The 21390-nt window shown below is 32.6% G+C and overlaps 1 protein-coding gene and 1 long non-coding RNA gene across 4 annotated transcripts in view; one reads left to right on the top strand and one right to left on the bottom strand.

Moving 5' to 3' along the window:
- The window catches only part of LOC149079946 (stAR-related lipid transfer protein 3-like), a 69583-nt gene that overhangs the window by 20146 nt on the left and 28047 nt on the right, over positions 1-21390 (top strand). The window lies entirely within an intron of this gene.
- LOC149079947 (uncharacterized) lies at positions 488-20887 on the bottom strand. Of its 2 annotated transcripts, none has more exons than XR_016193516.1 (3): positions 20638-20887; positions 15901-16084; positions 488-1719 (listed from the first exon to the last, which is right to left on the bottom strand). It is a non-coding gene; the product is annotated as an uncharacterized LOC149079947 (long non-coding RNA). The 2 variants fall into 2 exon arrangements; XR_016193517.1 differs by lacking the exon at positions 488-1719 and adding an exon at positions 13389-14987.

The raw sequence follows: 21390 nt of genomic DNA, 5'->3' as shown, positions 1-21390 counted from the left end.
CGTGATTGCACAGCTTATGTAGTAGAAAGTTTTTTTTATGATTTTTTTTTTTAAATAAAAGAGGTATAACTCTTGATGCGTGCTTGAAAAGTTGTCTTTACAATTAAATAATGTCATGCTTTCTTCCTCCCAACCCAGTTTACCTATGTTAGTGTTATCAACCTTGCTTAAACGTTTCTGCTTCAGACATTGATGAATTACATAAATTCAAGCTTTTGATGTTCGTTTAAAGTATGTTAGTTACAAAGATGGTGCATAAACGATTGCAATATTGTCATACATGTAGTAGTTTTAGTTTCACATTTTTCTCAGTAAATTTGAGTACAGCTATACCACAACGTATGGGTGCCTTGACTTGTTCGTAATCCAAGTTATGAGCAAAAATTATTTGTTAAATATTTAATAAGTAAAATTCTGTTATATATATAACAGAAAAAGTTCATTCAACACATGAAAGCTCAAGTATTTGGACAAGTGCAAGCTAATGCCTTATCTGAGAGTATACTGCGTAGTGATGTATTTGTGTTGTTAGCAATGAGCTACTTTTATTCTGCATATAATATACTACTGTACCATTCAAATTTTTATATGAGTAACAATATATTTAGAGTGAGGAATAAATTAACAGTGAAATTTCAATAAGTTCACCTATTGCATCAATGTATGTTCAGAGGTCTCATGCATTTGAAACCCACAGTTTTTGTTAGAATCTTTACTGACACAGAAATACAACCACCGCTTCTGGAAGAGAGATGGCGACTACATGATAGTGCAGCACATTGCTACCTGAAAAGATCGCTACACAGAGGCTATAAGCACACTTATCTCTGTCTGAGAGACATGAAAGAATGGCTGCTTAGAATCAGCTTTAAATCATGGGTCATGGTTCAATTGGCCTGTGTGCATAAAATGAATAAATTAACAGGATCACTCTATTATTTTATATTGAACTTTTTCATGATATAAGTAACCTTTAGGGACAAATCAATCTTATAAGTTGAGACACCACTGTACCTCTAAAGAAAGTAATTTTTTAGGGTAATTTTTTTTAAATTTTTCCAATTTCAACATATTGCTGTGCTGCATTTGAAATGAATAATATATATTGATGGTCCAGTTCAAAAAAGCAACTCAAAATTCTATATGTTGAGATACCTGCATTATAAAGATTTACTTTGTATGTAACTGAATGAGAATCAACTCAGATTTAATTACAATATGGGGCTTATAAGCAGAATTGGGAGTTGTTGGTGTTTTGTAATATGTACAGGTATTTTTTCACTTCTCATGGTGTGCATAACTCAAAAATGCAATTATCTGAGTTGCCTTTTTGAACTGGGTTGTCAATATATATTTATATTGGCACCTATCAGTTGCAGGCACCAGAAAATTTTAGCAGCTTTATCACTAGCTGCCAATTCTTGAATGTTATCTACCATCCCTTCCAATTTTTTCACTCTAAATTTGATAATTTTCAAATGCACAACTTTAGGATGCGAAAATTAGTATTTTTTTTAATCTCGCTAAAAGTCAAAGTAGTGGATACAATATTGATAAATTCCAACAAATTGATAAAAAATATATATGAGGACAGTAATATATAGTAAAAAAAAAACAAATATCTATTTCCCTGGTGATGCAATGCAAGGAATTGTTGCCATACAGTAAGTCCTCATCTGCGTACTTCTTTCTGGTTCTTTGATCATGTTTCAATTTGATCTTGTTCAGAGAAAGAACACAAGGTTCTGGTATCACACAGTGGAGGTTGACAAAGAAAAGTTGTTTATCATTCACAAATATAATTATAGCTATGTTACAATTGTAAAATTCAGCATTTAGAAAATTAGGCAACACTTTGCTTAGACACAAATGGAAGCACCAATATCCGAGTTGGCACAAAAAGTAAAAAAAATGTCTTAAGTGTCATAACACAATTTTTTGCAATTGCGCTGTTCATAACTGATGAGTATATTTTCACTTATTAACAAAGGAATTGATGGTAATGGTACATGCTTTTTAGAAGTGCAAGAATAAATGCATTATATGAAATTAATAGGCTTTCTGGATATGGTGAGGTGAACAGTTAGATATGCTGTTCTTGCATTGCATTTAACTTTATCTTTTTTTTTTCAATTGCTTTGTGGGCTGAATAAAATTGTCAAATAAGCCTGACCCGTGGGCCAGAGTTTTTGCATTCTTATTATGAACACTTCAAAATATAAGAATGATAATATTTGAGTATTCAAGTAGACTTTTTCAGCATTTAAAGTGTTTTTTGCATGATATGTTGAACCTAAAGATTCAAGGGTACATGATGTCCTGAAATGAATTGAAAGGTTTTAGAAATCAATATCAGGAAAATGCTTCGTATATCAAAGTAATTCTAGCAGTAGATTTGTACAACCGGCTGCAAAATTTGTTTAGGAATCTTTCTGAATGTTAAGTAAAAAATCTTACTACAGATAGCCATCTAATTAATACCTTGGATGAAAATATGGTGCAATTTGCAAAAGCCATCTTGGACTGCTGAGGTTTCCAGTTTTCTGAAGGAACAATTCAATAATTGGGTAATTGCTCAAACAGAGAATGGATAGTTTACTGTATTTGCTGGCGCTGAAGAAAAAAAATCCACGGAATTCCTTTCTTTAGCGTCACTGATGAAGTTATGATGTGTATCCGAAAAATTTCTAGCACAAGAAATTTGGAACAATTAGTCATTTCTCAATTTGTAGTTATTTTCAGAGCCACTTCATATATATATATAGAATAGGTTGGTCAACTTTATTCTATGATTGTGATATATGGTAATACTGACTCAATGTTTCAAGTATACTGTGAAATTATTTCCACTTATTTTTGTGCATGGATAATTGCTGCTGTTGAAGCAGCACCTCCTACAGGGTTCGTACGGGTCCGGGAAAACCTGGAAAAGTCAGGGAAAAAAATTTTACTAAAAAAAGTCAGGGAAATCAGGGAAAATTGCCCATTTTTGCTTTAAAACCTGGAAATTTCAGACAACGACCTGGAAAATCGTCACGATTGTCGTCTGATCGGGAAAAAAGATTGATCAAAAATAATGAGGGGAAAAACATCCGTGGGGATGAAAAAGGGAATTCCGATAACATCGTAAATATTGATAATCCGTAAAATATTGCAATATATCGCAAAAAAACGTTAGATACTGCCAAGGAGGAAGGAGGATTTCGTAAGTCCGCTTGGAAAAGCGTATTGCTACGAATTTATCGTAACTTTTTCCTAGTGCTTCCCCAGAAACATCATAACTACGCATTGTAGAAAGCCATGGGTACAAAGCGCAGTTGCGATAATTTCGTAAGTTGACTTCAGTTTGATTTTCCACGTGGGTATTTTTATTTGAAAACAATACGTTGTAAGAAAACTTGTCTGAGCGGATCGTCAGTAGGATGATTGGATCGAAGCAGTCAAAAATGACCCGTATGGTGGCAGCTTTGCGGTAAAACTCGCAACATGGGCAGATGAGTTCAGTGAACAACCCCCGATTGTGTAGCTTCTCGGTTCTAGCGCTTACGCGAGTGCAAGCCAACTGTAAAGAATTTTGATGCAGTGAAACCAACTACATCTTTGACTAATTATTTCACAAAGGAAACAACTGTAAAGGCTTAAATCTTGTGGGCATTGAAATTGCCGAAAAGGGAAATCTTTCATTCCTTAATTGTATTCCATTTTTCTTCTCCATCAGGTGTACTTGAAAAGCATGAATGTGTGTAAAAAAATCTGATATCATTATGATATTGTAATTAAAATTATTAATTTTATAATATAATTAATTTTTTCTAAATTTTTATTAATTTATATAAATTTTTTGATTTAAAAAAAAAAACCTGGAATTTTTTTAAAATTTGACTGGAAAACCTGGAAAAGTCAGGGAAATTTTTTTACGAAAATGAGTATGAACCCTGTCCTAGAGATAGAAGGCCTCTGCACTGTTTGCCATAAACGTCATTCAGACTACCTAGCAAGATTGGCACATTTTAAAACTCGGCATCCTATTTCGTTTCTTCTTATTTTGGCATAGAATCTTCCCAATTGGCTCACAAATACCGTATAGTGATTGGATGTGGGGCATAGAAATCACAAATTCTGAGGCCGATCATTTCTTTTCCTCACAACAATGATACTGGAATGAGCAGGGAATTATTGTTCCCTGAATATTCTGAGGATGGATGGAATAAAAAAATATAAAGTTTATTTAAATACATAAATTATTAAAAGAATATTTGAAAAATATTACGGTCTGAAAAATTAATACAGAAAAATAAAATAATTTTTTTTTTTTAAATAACGTTGTCATTATAATGGTGATAACCTGATAACAAATCTTGCTTTAGAAAAGAAATAAACGCAACTACTTTTTTGAACTGGCAATTATACAACATATGTATAAGTGTACTTGAGACAAATATTGCATGTAAAAATAGCAGGATCTTAAATTAATGCAATCCAAAAATAAAACAACAATCAAGGTAGATAAGGACGTGTCCAACTTACATGTATGTATTTTGAGGTGTTGTGATCTTCAGTATTACTTTAACCACTCCCATAAGCATACAAGTAAATTTACATTTTCAGGATTTAAGCTGGATCTAAATCTATTTACAATGAAACCAGTGCAATATTAAACACTTTCCACTGGTGTAGAAGTTGCAGTCAAACACAACATTCGTTTTACTAGATGTGATAAAGCTGGGAACTGTGTAATATGCATTTTCCACCAAGCAAGAGGATCGCCAAAGTCATCATCCATTTCTGGTATTTCTTTATACAGTTTCAATTCTTTTTGGGAAGGGCACAAATTTTTGTGAATTTGAACAATAGAATCATTGTCCACAGGATCAAAATAGTTTCCTTCACTTTGCTTGCAAATTAAGGAAAAATTTATTATTTTTTAATCATCTTTGCTGCTTGGAAAACATTTTCCCAAACGGCTTCTCTTCATTCCATGGGTATGCAGTTGAGGGATTTAAATCTTGGGTCCATAGCTGTACATATTACTTATATCAAGATAAGACCAAATCTTCATTCTTTTTTTAATGTCAATTATTGTGGCCTTGAAGTGAGCAATGAATCCTGAATTATCTTCAGTTATATGCATCTGCCTGCAAATATGCAACGGCCGGAAACACAACACTTACAAACATGTACTTCTCTCCCACTAGCAGTTTGGTTGATATATTCTCCCATTCAGCAGAGCTCAAAACAGTAGTGTTAGTTTTCTGTTGACTTATGGTTTCTGTAATGGCAACCCTATTTTCTAGCAGTATAGTAAGCATGAAATATGTAGAGTTCCACCTTTTCAGCACATCTTGCTGTATAGCCTTTAATTTGTATCTAAGTTCATCTTGTTTATTCTTCAACTCAGTTTTATTTGCTGGACTATGCTTGAAGTGACCTACAATTTTCCTAGTGACCTAATGAATTAGAAATGGCTGCAACAGCAATATATCGCTTTGTTCAAACTAAGCTGCAATATGCGAGCCAAAAAGAGTGAATTGTCGGAATTGGTTTCTTTCACACCATATGTTATATTCCTCGCATGATCTGTGCCACTACTTTAGTGGAAATTTTCCACTCAATTGTCATTTCCTGGAATTCATGTGCACACACACTAAGTATGCTGTTTATTTACTTCCTCGACTTGTAAAACAGCATTTTGAAAATTTCAAATTTATTTCAATTACAAAAAAATAAAACATTCATATACAAGTACAAAACAACCAAGGAAACATTAGTCTTTTGGTCTGAGGATGAAATTATATAAAAGTGGATCTCAATGTCTGGAATTTGAAAAAGATGGAACTTTATCAAATTCCATTTTTTAAACTCAAGAATGTAGTTGCCTCTTTAATTTCAATGGGAAAGGTATTATAAAATTTCAGAATGAGAAAACAAATGTTTTTTGAGTATAGTTTTGTAAATAAGTAGAATTAAGGCAAACAGATGTGCGGGATGAGTTTGAAAGTAAAGTGAATTGATTCTTCTTGATTATAATTACTGATCTATAAAAATAGAAATAACATAGAGGTAGGATCTGGAGTTGATGGAGTGTTATAATCAGATGTCAATAGCCTGATACTCTTCTTTTGTCTCTACAATAAAACATCAACATTAGATATATAATTGCTTTCCCAGACTGATGAACCATACAGTAAATGAGAATGAAACATTGAGTAGTAGTAGGTTAGTAGAAAGGTTTTACTCACAATAGGTTTGAGATGATAAAACTTGTATAACATGAAATGCAATTTAGCTTGTAAATGGTTAATATAAGAAAGCCATTTTGAATTCTGGTCAACATGAATACCAAGGTATTCATTCTCTCAGCCACCTCGTTGGGCATTTTGCCTGTTGTGGCGTTGTATTTGTCCAAGACGTTGACAGTTACATGAATTACAATTAAAACAATTTGATTCATGGAGTATTATGTTATGTCAAGAGGTGGAATATTATGTAAAGAGAAATTAATAAATTTACTTTTTTAGAATGTTTAACGAGATTTTTTTTTATAACGTGGTCTTTCACATTAGAAATTCTTTTTTTAGAATGCTTAACTTGAGATTACTATTAATAAACCAGTTTTGAATTGTAATTAGATCACTATTAATTGTTGTGATAAGTGGTTGATAATCTGTTCCAGAGTAGAGAATGACAGTATCGTTGGCAAATGTAATGATTTTACCACTTATTTTAAGATTACATAAGCCATTAATAAAGATAATGTATATAATAACAGGTCTGATACAGATCCTTGTGGGACTTCGCTGATAATATTCATAAAATTACTGAAATGAGCATTTTACTCTGAGTTCTGTTAGTAATATATGAGTGGAGAATGTTAAAACCATTGCCTCTGATACCACGAGAAGCAATTTAGAGAGCAGAACTCTGATCGACACTATCAAATGTTTATAGTTTTTTGAGATAAATCAATATTTTTGTACGCATATTCAGTAAAATTTAAAAGTACAGATTCAGTGTTTCTTTTTGGTAGAAATCCATTCTGATTGGGGAAAATAATTGACTGGTTTAAGAAAGAGTAAATCATTGTTTTGAGAATCATCTCAAAAACTTTAGTGGTGGAGGGTAAAATGGAAATAGGTCTGTAGTTGTTCAAATCATTAGAATTTCCATTTTTGTAAATAGGAATAACTATTGCTGATTTTAGAGATTCAGAAAATTCCTCCTTTTTTATACAATTATTTATTAGATTTGCCAAAATTTGAAGAATATTGATAGGAAAACTTTTGAGAATATATGTAGTTATACCATCAAAACAGGAAGCAGAATTTGGAAGTGATTTAATTATTTTTGATATTTCATACTGATCAGTAGGCATCAGAAAGATTTGTCAGTGTATATATTGTTTAAAATTATCATTTTGTGCCTGTCTATGTTCTGAAATATTCACGAAAAGGATATTAAAGTCATTAGCTAGTAATTGGGAATTTGTTTCTAAGGGCATTATTTTATTTTTGTTCTCTGATCCAAGTATTTTATTAATGAATTTCCAGCGTTTAGCTGATGTATTGCAGTTAGAAAATTTAGTAGTGTTAAAAAATTTTTTTGTTAATTTTATTTCACTTTCGAGAAATAATGTTACATTTTTATAAGCTTCTTGAATTGATAAATCATACAGATACTTCCTAGATTTCAAGTAAAGTTTTTGTTTAATTTTTGTCGAATTGACCAATGCAGTTGTAATCCAAGGCTTGTTATGTTTTTTGTTATTTTCTATATGAAGGTATTTTGTATGATTATTAATTACAGTTTTGAGTTTAAAGATAAATTGATCAAAATTTTGGAAATTAAAGAAGTGAAGCCGTGACTAGAGAGCATATCCAAATAATCAGAATGAGTACCGTGTATAGTATTTAAGATGTCAATGTTAATATCTCCTATCAAAACTACATCTCTGTTTAATATGTTTTAAAATGGAATCAAGTTCTTTAATACATTGATTGGGAGCAAATGAGTGTGACTTATACAGATTTAATGCAGCAAGTTTTAAGGTTTTTGTTCTTGGACTATAATCAATTCACCAGTAAGCATTGAAAAACTGTGAAGTTCTAAAAATTTAAGATTTGTGTGTGAACAAAAATTTCCCTGGAGGAGTTGTACTTTCTACAACGCATGAATAAATTATAGTCAGTTAGTGTATAAAGATTAATTTCATCCTTATAGACCCAAACCTCTGATAGCACCAAAATATGAATATATTTCAATGATTGATTCAATAAAACAAGGAGTTGGTCAAAATTTGTCATCAGAATCATTATGTATAAGCAACAAATTATTAAATTCCTACAGGGTGCTGATATCATGATATTTCAAATTAGAGCACATTCCAAAGGAATTAAATTTTTTTTTTTTTTTTAAATAAAAATAACTATCCAACAGCACCCAGAAGTAAATTTAACAAGATTCCAGTTCAAATAGAGTTGTAGCAAAATTTGTAAATATGGCAGAAGTGAGAGGGCGATTTTGGAAACTTTAAAGTTTTTGAACAAATTAATATATTAATTGTGTTGTATTTAAGATGTAAACAGGAATTATATGAGTAGTTAAACAATATATCTATAATTTCATCAGCAATGTTTTGGACAAAGAAACATGAACAAAATTGGAGTGCATCCAGAGTGTACATTCTTATACTAGGGCTTTTATGTATGTTAATTAATGCAATTTAGATCATCGAGATGACTAATTTTGTACACCTTAGAATCCTAAGATTGTCTCAAATATACTTTTTCGTTTCTCGTCCAACAAAACTTAAAATCATTTTCAGTTTTAAATTTCTTTGAAAAATAGAATACCTGTTTAACAAATGATGTCAAGTGTTCATTGAAATAAATTGTGTTAGGTCTGAGTCTATCATTTATTTCAGATGCACAAATCTTAGATTTATGGGCGATGTTATAGAATATGTCACAGGATTTTTTGGTCTTGAACTGCATGATAGGGTTGATCTTATCTTTTCTCGATATTGAAACACGATAAATCATGTTAACATTGTGTTCTAAGTCAATAATATCAAGTTTTTGCAGGATCGTTGAATTGACTTCATCCTTCTCATTTTCAATTTCCAGAAGACCGGTAATTTCAATGTTTGGTCATTTCGAGTATTGTTGGAGATAGACAATATCAATTTGAAGGTTTTTCATTTGAGATTTTAAAGCAGTGTTCTCCACTAGTGACGACATTTTGTTGTTGTAATCTGGTATTTCTGATCGTTGATTTTCAACTATTGCTTTCAGTGAAGTTAGTTCCTGAGATTGAGTTGAAAATTGATGTGTCATGAGATTCATGAGCACCTGTATGTGTTTTTGAAGATGGGGGAGATACATGAAATGAGTTTAGTAGATTATTGTGACAGAGGACCCATCGTTTCACTCACAGTATCACAGATGTTCAGCTTACAGGTCAGAAGCCGTTCAATGACAGTTTCTTGATCAAAAGGGTTACTAATAGATGACTCACTTTGCATTTCGGGTTTATGGATATCACCCTCTGGCATACTGGTTGAAGTGTTGCTTTGTTTATTAGATACACATTTAACACACGCCCAGTTGGCTTTATGGTTTTTGGCAATTTTTCGAAAAGTTTTCTCATTATAACTAGCACAGTAGAAGTGAAAGATGCCTCACATGCAACACAGACAATTTTTTCATTCTCAACTATGTGTGATGTTTCTTCACATTGAACCCATGAACCTGATTTTGGATTCATGTTTTCCATAAACAGACAGTTGATGCACCTATTACATTTATTAAATTCAATTCACTTTATTGTTAAAAGGTTTTGTTGAAATTTTGAAATAAAAAATAACTTGAAAAAAAATTGTTTAGCTAAACAAGATGTCACAGCAAGGAGGCTCAGCAGCCTCCTCCTCCCGTTGCCTCCGAAGAGTGAATGAACATTCTCGGGGCTTCCGGATTATGAATGGGAATTTGCCAGTTTTCAATTATTGCCATCCCCTTAAAAATGATAAAAACTTGAGAAAAAGTAGAAATATTGAGTTTGCTGGTTTTTTTTTGCTGCTACAGTTTTCATTTTCAGAAAGTGACTTCTGTTCCCCCATTACATGAGGAGGCTTATGCGACATCGCACCACCTATACTCAAAACGCAGTAAGGGGTCCATATATTGTCAATCCAGTGACTGGTGAATTGCATGCCACAAGGAATGGCATCTTTAGTTTTTTAGTAAAACACAACTCCCCAGCAAAAGCATAAATCTATCATCTGGCTATGTGATAAATGACACTATGTTGTTGACTGAGGAGACGAGCAGAACATCTTTGATGCTATAGGGTAAGTAAAGACAAAGAATATAAGGACAACAAGCAGATCTTCTAAAGCCAGCAAAAAAGACATTAGTAATTCAACAGTTCTGTTCAGTTACAGAATTCCTGATTTAAAAGGGAAAAAATAGATTTTTTCTAAAGGAATAAAAATTAATTTGCCAAGGTTGAATGAAAAATTTTGATCTAATTTCAATCAAAATGATTGAGTTGATTAACTCAACTAAAGTTTTTACCACATTTAATAATAGATTGATTAATCAGACCAGCTTCTATCATATCTTACAAATCTGCTGCTAGAATTACTTTTTAGTAATGAATTGTTTTGCGCTAATGTTGCATTTTAAAAACGGTTAGTCCAGTGGTTCTCAATCTTTTTTGACTTGCAGAGCACTTTTTGGTATATAATTTCTATGGCGGAGCCCTGTAGGACTTTTTTTTATTTATTTATCAGTTACTGATTTCTTTTTGTTATCTAAAAATAATTATAAATTTTTTTTTTTCAAATTTACTCTTTGAATTTATTTATTCATTTATTTTTTTATTTCCCTCGAGTGGCTGTGGAGCCCCTGGGAAGTAAACACGGAGCACCGGATGAGAAACGCTGCATTAGTCCATTTCATGACAGCTGTGTGAAGCATATATAATCAATATTACCCTCATATAATGGTTTATATTAATGTGATTCTTAATTTATGTTCCTCGTTATGAAAGTCATAGCATTCCAGCATTTGTGGGGTCCGGTCGATAAGATACTCGCCTAAAGTACCGAAGGATGTTTAGAGGTGTTGCGAGTTCAATACCCGGTTCGTCCTTGTCAGAAAACTTTCCTGACACGGGTACAACAGCAAACGGCGACTTGACCGCAACAAAAAATTGCTACCACAGAGAGTCCCCCATCGAGGGGTTAACGCACCAACCACTCGATGAGTATAAAAAACAAGCCTGCCGTTTGGAATCGGCAATAAATTGTAGGTCCCGGTCTAATTAGCCCTCGCGTGCAGAAAATGATCAATGATCCAGCATTTGTGACCATCCGCTTTTCTTTAATGACAAATGAAAAGAGGGTAGCAGAAATCAATCTCTTTTTTTATATAGATAGTATAAGGCAATAATAGTGCTCTCTGCACACGGTTGATCCTTTGTTATGCAATCTTGAAAATTGCCATTTTGGAAAAACTCTGTTCCTGTTTCATAAAGACAATTTTATTGTTTTCTGGATGTCATTCATTGCAAGTGATACCATTCTATACTCTGTGGTTTTGTTTTGGATTTATGGATATATGATGATCATCACCTGTCACTATATTCATGTGAAAAAAATCCTTTACTGATGGTTTTTCTTTAAACTTTATGGTCTTTTATCAACAAACAGTACACGGTAGACTTTTCTATCAACTGAACTGTAGTGCATCCAATTCCAAGTTTTGTTAAAATTTCTCTGACAGTGACATGTTTGATTTCTTTATGATCACATCAACCCTTTCATTGTTGTGTTTAGTAAAATCAGTGCAAAGGCATGTCTTGTTTCTAGGTTTGATCTTTGATGCCATTGCTTCTGTTCTTGACATGTTTCATTCATCTTCTAATATCACTATCACCCACATATAAATTTCATATGCATGTTGAAGTCTTTCATGGATTTCTGTAGTAACATAACATTCCTCTTTAATCATTTTGTATCGTCTATTTTTAGTTACAAGATGGCTGTTAATGCTATCAAAATAAGTCAATGTAAAGTGAAGTCTGTAGATTAGAATGAGGTACTTACATTAATAAATTCTGATTTATAAAAAATTTCTTGGTCGTCAGTTTCAGTATGACCTATATAATAACTTACTCTCTTATGGAGCACTGAGGTAAGCCTTTGTTTCATTAAGAAGAAATTGAAATTTTTTTTACCAAGTTTATTAAATGTAGATTTCACTGAATTCATTAAATTTCGTAAAATAAATCCAACTGATACAGGTTTTTTCGGAAACTTTGTTTGGGGGTAATTGATCACAATGTAGTAAATATAATAATTTTTGTTTAGAAATGAAGTGTGTGGTATTGCATATTCTAGTAGGTCTTTTTGCTATTGAACATTAAAAGGGAAACATTTTTTGCCAGTGCGTTACAATTTTTATAATACGGTGCTGTCCCACAGCCCAAGAGCTGCTCCTGTGTCGGGATGTGGATGGTGAGTAAGGAAATTGTGTGTATCTGCAGGGCCGCAACTAGAGATGGGATGAATATTCTGTATTCAGTCTGGCTGAATCATGCTTAAGTATTCAGTCAAATATCTGTAATAATGGTTGACATTTTCTTTTAATTAGATGTAAAATTGTAACAAGTGTTTAAAATAATTGTTTCTGTAGTAATATCAAAATACAATATATCATCATTCAATTTGATTGTCAGTATCGTGAGAATGAAAATCTTACAATTACCATAATTTTAATGTTTATTTAAATAATAAATTACAATTAAAATTCAATATCAATCATTTAAAATTACAGATAATTTTATTTTATATTAAAAATACCAATTCCATTTATAATTGTGGCAAATTTCAAGAAAAGTGATATTCGGCCAAAACATCAGCCATATATTTGGTTATTTAGAAAATCACTATTCTCCCCATCCCTAGCCACAACTATATACTTTGTCACCCCAGACAAACATGCATTTTGGTGCTCTGTATAATGTAAGAGGGTGAATTTGGCAGCCCCTCTGGGCCGGGACTCTAGAGCCACCTGCTCCCCTAGTTGAGGTTTGTGCATTTGAGTTAGATCGCCTGTGAAAGCTCACAAAACTTTGATTAGTGTTCCCCCCCCCCTTCCCATGGCATTAAATTCTGCTTTACATGAGCTTGATTTTTACTTAGGAAAATAGAACCCAAGTATGAGAAAAAAACATACAGATAGTCAGAAAAATAACAAGAAATCCAGCATTTCGATCATTGAAAAAATATCTAGATAAAATATTCTTCAAATGTTTAAGAATAAATTAAACATTTACAAAAAATTCACAAAAAATAAATGTTTCCTTATACAATAAAGAAGCACAGATTTACCAAATGACATTTTTTGACCTGGGTGTGTAAAAATTTTACTTTTTGTATTTCCTCTATTTTTACAGGGGTGGAAATACCCAAAGCTAAACTTTTCTTTTTTCTGTTCATATTTTACTCAAAATCAACCCTAAAATTTTTATATCTTTTGGACTTTTTTCATGGAAACACCCAGTGTACAGAGCAGCAAGAAAATGGTGATCTTTTTTTAGAATAAAATTTAAAGTTTTTCATTGAAAATCATAATTTTGTTCCCATACATGTATCAAATGGAGAAATGTTTCTCATTTGGTATCTGCGATGTTCACCGGAATAGTGTTTAAAAAAAATTGATTTCTGATGTAGGTACCGAATTGATCCTTTTTAAATGGCAAATTAGGGATTGTTCACAATAAATATGAATTTTGGCATGAAGAATTGAAAGTTCTCTGTTCCAAATAAGGAGCAATAGCTTTTGAAACATGCGAGATATATAACACAAATGATCATATCTCAGTGTGTGTTGAGTAGGGTATAATATAATACTATGTGAATACAACATAAGTATGTTTCCATTTTTGAATTGATAAAAAAATTTATGAATGCACATTTTTTTTATACTTTTTACTCAGTGGGATTATGGAAATTTTATTCTTTATCCAAATTGATCTCTCAGAATTTGAATGCAATCTTTTTCACCTTTTTTTTAAACCAAGTGTGTGAGTTTTTGATAATGATTAATTTCTGGTTAATGATAGTTAACAGCAGAACTGAAGCAGTTTTCCTATAAGATATTTTCAAAGTGTGCATCGCAGCTCCTAAGGAAGTTGCAGTGAGGTGGGGATATTGATCTGTGCCTGTTCTGTGCTTTGAGGAAGTTCTTTGTTAGACTATTCTGTGGGGAGCCGCAAATGAAAGATAAGTAGAGCAAGGGAGCCATAGGTGACAAAAGTTTGAGAAGCACTGATATATATGGTGTTTCACGAAAAGTGTCCGATATATAAGACAAAAATTCTATGGTCATTGTCGTCCGTAAAGTTGATAATTTTACTGATTTTTTTTTTAAATTTTGAGTGTTCCTCCTAAAAAAAATATCATTGCATGCTATTAATATTTATTACATTAATTTCCTCTCCCCTGATTGTTCTTTTTTCTATTTGTTCCCAAGCAGCTTATAATATTACATCCATCTTGATAATTGGCTAAATTTCCTGTTTGAGAGAAAAACACATGGTAGTTTACACAGATTGAGGCCTATGTAAGTAAATGAAATTGAGTTAATAAATTTTGTAAAAGATTACTAAACACCAAAAACTAATTGATAAAATTTTTTTATCAAAACGAAAAATAAAGGTTAGTGGAACCGTTTTTCTCATTAGTTCAACTTCAACCTAGCACCTACATTGGAGAAGTCAACGAAACTTGAAAATATGCAACAACACAGTAAAAACATCTGATTCACCTTAACTTATTTACATTGGATCTTATAATTTACACATTTTGCACTGTGCTTTTGAAAGAGGTCTTGAAAGAGCATCATTCTTAAAAAAACTTATACGTCTTCATAATTCTCTGTGCATTGTAGAAAAAAGTTGACACACTGGACTTTGGAAGACTCCTTGAAAAAAAGAATGTAATATACAGGTATACTGTGAGAGGAGAGAAAAGAATCATCTGGGGTTGCTAGTACACTGTTTTGGCCAAAAATTGTTTTTGTTACCAAGTCATTTTGCTTTGACTCCAGTCAATCTTATAGGGTACTGAAATAGTGCTATGAGAGAAAAAAGATAATTAAGAAAAAATGTTTTGAGGGATTTTTTTATTTATTATGCTATGTGATTATGTTGTGTCTAAGGGGGTATGTTTCCTCTGTCCTACTTTTCAGCCTTACTTTTTCTAATTTTTTGAGCTAGAGCCCTGGGTAACAATTCTTTTTAAATTTCGCTTCACAAGTCAACTTCAATTAGTTACTGAACGAGCATCTTTACTGACTTTTCATTTGTGAATTTGACGAGAACTCAGTCACCAAACTCTGCTTCTGAAATGTTTTTTGACATTATGTCTATGAAGTTTCATTCTTCCTCTATTTTGAGGCACTCATCTTTCTAGTTATTAAAAGCAGCTATTTCTGACTGTGGAGCTTAATCTTTTTCTTCATATTCATACCACAATTTATAAAGCCAATGCAAATAGGTGCAGGGTTAGTGTAAATGCATTGGGTTCCACTTGCCTCAACACTGGGAAAACGTGGGGAAAGTGTAACCCTCTTAATTCCCACTTTACCTAAAGAGATATAATTGTATTAAAATGGAAGAGATATAAGAAAGAAAGAAATTAACACCAAAAAAATCTGTTAGGCCAACTCGCATTTTCAAAAATTATCAAAATGTAAAGGGTGTACCAGGTAGCCATATGACCACAAATCTAACTTTCCATATGAAAGCTCTTGAAGTACTTATCATACCAGTTATATTTTTACTGAAATCCCAGTAGCTAACTTAATTTTACAAATGATCTGTGGTTACACTTACCTCAGTTTACCCTACATGAATATGTAAAATATCACTTTTTTTTCTAATTCAAATATCTTAAGTAGCTTTTCGCAATGGATTATGATCACCTTTAGCAGCCTGACCTTGATCTTCCATGTTCATCATGATGGAATGGTGGTTGTTTCTTCAAACGTATTATTACATTCTTGTCATGTTCGTTGCACTGTTGGGAACGAGATAAAAATTTAAAATATCTTACGACACGTTACAAAGTATATATTTTGATGGCACTCTGAATTACCCTGACCTACTGTTTCGAAATCAGCCCTATGAATACGTTAAATATACTGTAATTTTATTTTTTAAATGTTTCGTTGATTCCTTGATTAATCTAACAGCACACTGTTTGAAATACTGATTTAGAGTGTGGGTTGAGTGTAGCATATTTGAAACGTTTTCTGATCGTAGTATAGGATCAACGGCTCGCCAGTAAAATTCCATACCCCTGTTTGTCATGCACCCTGTGTAGAAATAAGTATAGATAGAAACTATATGACATTGTTATCACTGCTGCTACTTAGTTTACTACGGTTAAACACTCAAAGTAACCGTAGCACCTTATTTTTTGCAGTGAAAATTTATTCAAACTTTCTAGATTGGAGAAATGTAAGTAGTAAATGTAATAAAAATAATATCTTCTTATAACAATATCTCTTCTCTCTCAAGAAGATTTAAAATTACATTACGCAATGGCATGTTCTACGGGACATTTAAATGCCAAGTATAAATAAAAAAGATGAGTGTGTTTGGACTCTCGATATTGGCTATGGAACGCATTTGTTGCCAAAAATTTAACTGACGTAGAAATCCTTATGGTATAACATTTTAGGTTCTCTCGCCACTGTTCGACAGCATTTCCGGAAGCGTATAGAATGTTAAGATAAACATCTCTCTTCTACACTCTCATTGTATGGTTCATGCTTTAGGAGTAGAATTGTATTGAACGCATAAATAATTGGGTTGGGATTTCTAATCAATGTGTCACGGCTCTTTAGGGGTGTCACCCAGGGTCAGACTTTGGCAGGTGCGTAGGGTGTGGCCGCACCGGGCCGCTAAATTTTATGGGCCTTAAAATGGGATAGAAATGATTTGATTACCTTTTGTGTTTTAAACAATGACTAATTTACATTTTAACTTCACAAAGCAATAGCTTAAAATATTGTTCAAGACATCCAAGAGACCTGAAAGTAAGAAATCGAAGACCTAAAATTCAGACATCTAAGACATAAAAATTCACACATCGAGCCCTTTGGCCTAGAATTTTGATAGAACCTGTTCTAGAGGGCCGCAAAGCTGTTTTTGCACTGGGCGCCAAAATATTCAAGTCCGTCCCTGGTGCCACCAAATATTCAATATTCGAACCTCATTCCCAAAGGGGCTAACGTATAGGAAATTCCTTAGTGACGATGTCACATACTTTCAGAAACATTGGTCATCAAACGTCCGATTATGACTATAAACATGTTCGTGTTAGAGTAAGGTAGGGTAAAGAGAAGGATGTAATTGAAATTTTTTACAAATTCGATCAACGTTTTTCCTAACCGGGAAATTGCTGAGGTTGAACAAGTGTGCCGCCAAAAAAATGAAAATAACGACAGCAAACAAATTGATGAGAATATATTTCTTAGCATACCGCAAAATTTCAGCAATGAACTAGATCGTGACGTTCTGCGGTGACGTAAGATTGACGTCAAAACACATTAACATCAATTAAGATTACGCAAAGGTAAATTTATTTGGGCTGCTACGCCAAGAAGAATTCTTGAATTTTGGATGGTAAATTTTCTTGAAATAAATTATGTTCGACGATGTCATCTCGAGATTATTAGTTTTCACAAATGAAAATGGGACACTTTCAGAAGAGGGAACAATCACCGTATTTTCCTGCATATGAATACAAAAGGGGCCGTTCAAGTATTACGTAAGCAAATTTTTAGCCATTCTTGACCCCCCCCTCCCCCACCTTGTCAGCAAAATTTCGTCATCAACTCTGCCCCTCTGAATCCTAACTCATATTTTCATAAAGGGTGGTTGATTACGTAAGCATTATCCAAATCCCCCCCCCCGTCATCAAAAGTCAGCAAATCGGAACCCCCCCCCCCCCATCGATGATGACGTAATACTTGAACGGCCCCAAACTCATAAGACGCGCATTCTTTTCCCTTTGAATATGCGTTAGAGAAAACGCATCATTTCTTACATTTCATACGCGGTGTACAGCTTTTCTGTTCTGAATTCTTCTTTTGCTTTTTTCTATTTAAAAAAAAAAATAGTTTATTCTGAAAGAGAGCGTTTTAGGAAACACAAATTATTGTTTCTCAACTTTTAAAATCGGGTCTGCACTTATTGAGTGGCGTTGAAAACAAGTTGTTAGTTACTTATTTGAATTCGAATCATCTTTTTCTGGAGTTAGATTTTTAAAAAAAGGTTTTAGAGCCAACTTAATTCAGAAAAACGGGTTAAAAAAATTAAAAAGTACACTGCTGCTCAAAATGAATAATCGTTAGTAGGGGCAGGGCCATAACTAAGATTTACCCCTTGGACCACCCCTTAAATTTTTCCGCCAGGGGCAATTGTTCCCTTTGCCCCCCAGTTCCGTCCCTGAGTGGGATAATCTTGGTTTATTATCAAAAATGAATTTGAAGTGCGAGTTGATGTAAATATAATATCACAGAAACATACAAGCATGCCTTAGTTTAAGCGCAATATTTGTGAATAGCGATGTACCGTTTCCGACGCCAAAAATTTATTGATATTTCTTTGAGTAAATTTGTGGTAGTTCTAAATTTGACTTTAAATTAGTTCATTGCGCTTTAGTAATTAGTAACATATATGAATAATTAAATAATACATTTATGAATCGAATCCATTAACTTTGAATGCCAGTGGTGAATTGAAGTTTTCCGTCTTTAATATCTCGGGAACAATTCAAGGATTCCAAACAGCACATCCGCATGAAAATAATTCAAGGGAAACATAATGAACAAAACGATATATTTTAAATTTCTGTGAATCTTTTACGTACGGAATCTTTTCGATGTATTTTTTGTTTGCTTGAACGTTTAGCCAGTTTTCATTGGATTTTTTTTTTCATTTCGGGTTCGAACTTAAACACGGATGCTGTGATGGCGTTATAATGGAAACTTTCTGCTCTATAACTAACCGCAGTACATAAAGTAAACGTGGTACACGACTTAAAATGAAGGAAGTGAAAAAAGTTTCTGTTTAGAGCGCAAGAAATATAGTTGTAAAGATGATTATTTTACAGTGTTTTAGTCTTGAGACTATAAGGTTGAGTCGGAAATTGTATTGCACCTATCAAAGGTGATCAATCTCTCATATCAAACATTTCAGTAAAAGATATCTCTTTAAAGTGTGTCTTATCTTTTAATATAGTGAAAAATTATGCTCTCATTGATTTATGTCAAATTTTTTACATATATTTGTCATTATATATATCATCTTATATCAGTATAAAGTTTTATATGTCTCTAATACTTAAATTTTTTCAAATTTAAAAAAAAACAGCATTAAAAACAGCTTGCGCGCATGATAAAATAACATGACATAAATGTAATTAAATAAAATTGACTCATAATACAATGTATCCTGTAAGTGATGCTGCCTTTATCTCATCAACCGTCCATCATAGAGGTATGATTTCAATTTAAAAAATTGCTCATCAGACGTTCAAAAATGACCCTGTTCCAGTTTTGAGAGTGAAAATGCAGTGTGTAACGAAATAATGAGTCTAAATTTTTATACGGTTCCAGTTAAAAAGTTGTTGCCCTGTCTCTCCTGATACCAACGGAAAAATTGTATATTTCTAAGTACAATATTCACAAAGATATTCGAATTCGGGAAACGGAGGAAATTTGGGAAAGTACAGCGTTATATGCAGAAAAGCGGTATACCCGCATTTAACGCTGTTCTTTCTCAAATTTCCTCCATTTTTCGTATTCCCAATATCTCTGTGAATATTGCACTTAGAAACATGGATCTTTATTTGCTGGCATCAGGAGAGACAGGGCAACAACTTTCTAATTGGAAGTTGGAGCACAATGGGGCCCGTATAAAAATGTAGATTTTTTTTATTTCGTTACACACTGTATTTTCACTCTCAAAACTGGTACAGGGTAATTTTTGAACGTCTGTTGAGCATTTTTTAAATTGAAATCGTACCTCTACGACAGACGGTTGATGAGATAAAGGCTGTGCTAGCACTTACAGGACACCCTGTATAAAGGACACTGTTCAGTTCGTGAAATAAAGCAAAAGATTGATATTCCATTGACTCAATCTTATGTGAAATTAATTTTTAAATTAAAAGTTTTTTGAATTTTTCAAAATTTGAAATTTAATTTCAAATAAGATTGAGTCAATGAAGTCTCAATATTTCGCTTCAATTTCATGAACTGAGCAGCTTCCTTTATTTTAAATCAATTTTTATTCAATTTCATCGATATAATGTTATTTTATCATGCGCGCAAGCTGTTTTTAATGCAGTATTTTGAACAAGTTATTACAAAAAATGAAGTAATGGAGATATATAAAATTTTATACTGTCATAGGATATAGCATCAAACGTGTAAAAAATTTTAAATAAATCAATTGTTAAGTAGTATTTTTAATGATATCTCTATCAGAGCATAGTTTTTCGCCATGTTAAAAGGTATGAGATCCCTTAAATATTATTTATTATAAGTTTTATCTCACCAGTGATGGAAACTCTTCTGGGTGCGGAAGTTTAGCTTTTCCTATTTTCTTGAAAAGATGCTGTATAACAATTAATGTTAGAGGAAACTTTTTGAAGAGAGTAGCAAAATCTATGTCATTTCATCACGTGTTATTTTCTTCATTTACCTCAAGTTCTTTTTTACTTCTATGTTTTCCTTGTTACATGTACGTTTTTGTTGTTTTGGTGTCAAGTTGCTTGTGTTGTGCTTCTCTTCTGGTCTCGTTGAACTTGTTTGTCGCACTTGCATCTTTTTCTCTCTACTATCCTTGTTTCATGACCTCTTCGGACATGGATGGACTTATTTTAAAAGAGTGTTTGGAAAATTTTGATCGTATTGATTCACCTATCATAGTTTTTGGAGGTTTTTTCCTCATGCTTAATGAAGTTTCGTTCACAATGCAGAGCAATAGTATGTATACCAATGAAAAAAAACTGAAACAATGAGGATTATTTTTGAAAAGATATAGCAGACTAATACAGTAGAACTTCGATAACTCGACTACCTAAGTGAAACTCGATATTTATTGTTCCCGTATATAGTTGTTACAATTCTAAATTAAATGGGGAGAAACCTCTCTCTCTCGACACAAATGGCTAAATCTCGCTTAAGGGGTCTCATACCTTTTAACATAGTGAAAAACTATACACTAGTAGAAATATTGAAAATACTACTTAACCTTGATTTATTTCAAATTTTTTACACATATTTTCGAGTATAAAGTTTTATACGT

Source organism: Pholcus phalangioides, unplaced genomic scaffold (assembly GCF_987345545.1).
Source record: "Pholcus phalangioides strain wild (caught in Gottingen) unplaced genomic scaffold, Ppha-v1.0 ptg000011l_1, whole genome shotgun sequence".
NCBI classification, from domain to species: Eukaryota; Metazoa; Arthropoda; class Arachnida; order Araneae; family Pholcidae; genus Pholcus; species Pholcus phalangioides.
Note: the sequence above shows the minus strand (reverse complement) of the source record. Positions and strands in the feature narration are given on the sequence as shown.